Below are 2500 nucleotides of genomic sequence, written 5' to 3' on the forward strand. Positions count from 1 at the left end.
CGTGCAACCACAGATCTCACATCGTGGGCCTCGCTTCTATTAGAGGCAATTAATTAAACGAAAAGATCGGCTTCAAAGATTGACTTGGAAATTGCGCGGCTCGGATCAAGGGCCAGTGCGGAAGTGCAGCGAGAACGGGCCTCAGATCAGGTCTTAGATCATGCAGGCTCATATGGCTGCCATAAGGCCTCATCAAAAAACAAACACGCGCGCGCACACACACACACAAAAAGAAAACCACAAAGAGGCTCGCAGCACGGTGAAACGAGAAATTAACGAGAGCTCAAAGTACAGCGGAACACTCAACACCACCGAGAAAGGAAGGAGCCAGTGGGATCCAGAAAGCCATAAAATATGGCCAAATACAAACAATACGTGGGTAGTTCACGATAACAGCAATGACAGCTCTCCAGACCACCACACACAGTAATGATGTGACTGACTGCTCTCCGCCACACACACAATGATGATGTGCTCTGCGGACCCCTGTCAAAACCGTACTGCTCCTGACAGCTCGTTTCCCGGAAACTAAACCACTGTTTGTGCAAGGAAGGCATACACAGAGAGTGCCAGTGTGTGTGTGTGTGTGTGTGTGTGTGTGTGTGTGTGTGTGTGTGTGTGTGTGTGTGTGTGTGTGTGTGTGTGTGTGTGTGTGTGTGTGTGTGACTGTGTGTGTGTGTGAGAGAGAGAGAGAGAGAGAGAGAGAGAGAGAGAGAGACTAAGACAGCCCACTGTTCTTTCTCTGCCCCCCCTCCTTTCGGGCCCTCTCTCCCTGGCCCCGGTGCACCGGGTGCCTCCTAATTACCCACTCATTTAACACAAAATAGAGGCGTAATGGCCGGCGAGGCCCCCTGTGTGTCAATGAAGCGTTCACAGATAGAATCGCAGCCTTTTTTCAGGCCTAGTGCACGGCGCCCGCCCAGCTCTGGGTCCCTATAGCGGCCAGCGTGAGAGATGGAGCCAGGGCAGAGAGAGAGAGAGAGAGAGAGAGAGAGAGAGAGAGAGAGAGAGAGAGAGAGGTCCATGTGTGTTTTGCCACCCTCTGCCCTGGGTTTAATGACCCCTGAGAGAGGGACGTGTCCTACATGTGTTTTTCAGGGGAGAGTGGACCAGCGCTGCAGTTTTAGACCACTTAAGAACAAAGTGAACATCATGGGCCCTGCACGGGCCCAGCCTATGATGACATGCATGCTCTTTATGGCCCAAGTTATTGTTCCCCCCCGAAAAGAAAAGGTTGATGACGTTGAAAAGAAAATGACTTAAAATAATTGACTGACAATGACCCATTGTTCTTTTGGATTTCTCTCAAGTAGTAGTGTCTGTTTATTACTGTACATATAAATACATATACATGTACAAATAGGCCTACATATAAACAGTATATATGTACTTTATTCTAGAAACGTTTTTTGTACGAGACACTGCCATTGCTGACAGTAGACTGAGCCCCGTTATAAACAAATTCCATTCCGCTTCCCTTCCGCTCGTCACAAACAACAGCAGTTGTCTGAGAGGGACAGCAGATGCACAGGAAATGCTTTTGATCAAACATGATGGCTACAGAGAGACAGAGAGGGGGGTGCCTGCCTGCGTGGGCTCTTGAGGACGCGTGTCGTCATTCCAGTGTACGTGATGAACGCTGAGTGTGCGTGAATGTGTGCTGATAAGCCCCGTGTGTGTGTGAGTGTCTGTGCGTTTGCAACACATGCACGGGTGTCTATTTGAGAGTGCATGCGTGCGGAGGAGAGGAGGACCTTTACTGTACGTGTGAGATTTCTTTTCGTGCCGCGCGTCACCGTGGCAGGCGTCGCTACGTGCGCTGCATGTGCACGGGTGGCGCTCACGATGGCGCCATGGGCAGGTTCCAATAAGGCGGAGAGTGATGGCGCTGCTAATCCCAGTGTCTCCAGGCATCCTCTGTCCCATATGTGTGACGACGGTTGTTTGGGATGTGATATTGTTCATTGAGACGCCATGAGTGTGTGTGTGTGTGTGTGTGTGTGTGTGTGTGTGTGTGTGTGTGTGTGTGTGTGTGTGTGTGTGTGTGTGTGTGTGTGTGTGTGTGTGTGCATGTGTTTTATGAATAGGGAGGAGGGCCGAAGAAACAGCTGCCTGCCAGACCAGTTGGCACTGACGTCTATAGTAAAGTCTTGTTTTTATATGGGCCATTAAAATGAGCTGATGCTAGCACTCTGCTACCCGCTGTACCCTCTCTCTCTCTCTCTCTCTCTCTCTCTCTCCTTCTGTCGCTATGCCTCTCTCTCTGCATCGCTCTCTATTCCTAGGTCTTCGATGTCTCTGTCTGCACACAGTGAAATCATCAGTGTTAATTTAACTCTGAGAGTGTACAAATGTTGCCAAATGGTCTGTCCGTCTGGACTCTCTGTCTGTCTGTATATCCTCTCTATTTCTGTCTGTGCCTCTCACTCTGTCTGTCTGTATCTCCTTGTCTGCTGTATAGTCTCTCTCTCTCTCTCTCCATCTCTCTTTCTTTCTCTCC

At 49.8% G+C, this 2500-nt stretch overlaps 1 protein-coding gene across 2 annotated transcripts in view; it reads right to left on the reverse strand.

The window, feature by feature from the left end:
• Positions 1-2500, reverse strand: part of runx2b (RUNX family transcription factor 2b) — a gene marked incomplete at both ends in the record, with an annotated part of 57923 nt that overhangs the window by 20956 nt on the left and 34467 nt on the right. The gene's annotated exons all lie outside the window — the stretch shown is intronic.

Source organism: Electrona antarctica, assembly GCF_951216825.1.
Source record: "Electrona antarctica genome assembly, chromosome: 17".
NCBI lineage: Eukaryota > Metazoa > Chordata > Actinopteri > Myctophiformes > Myctophidae > Electrona > Electrona antarctica.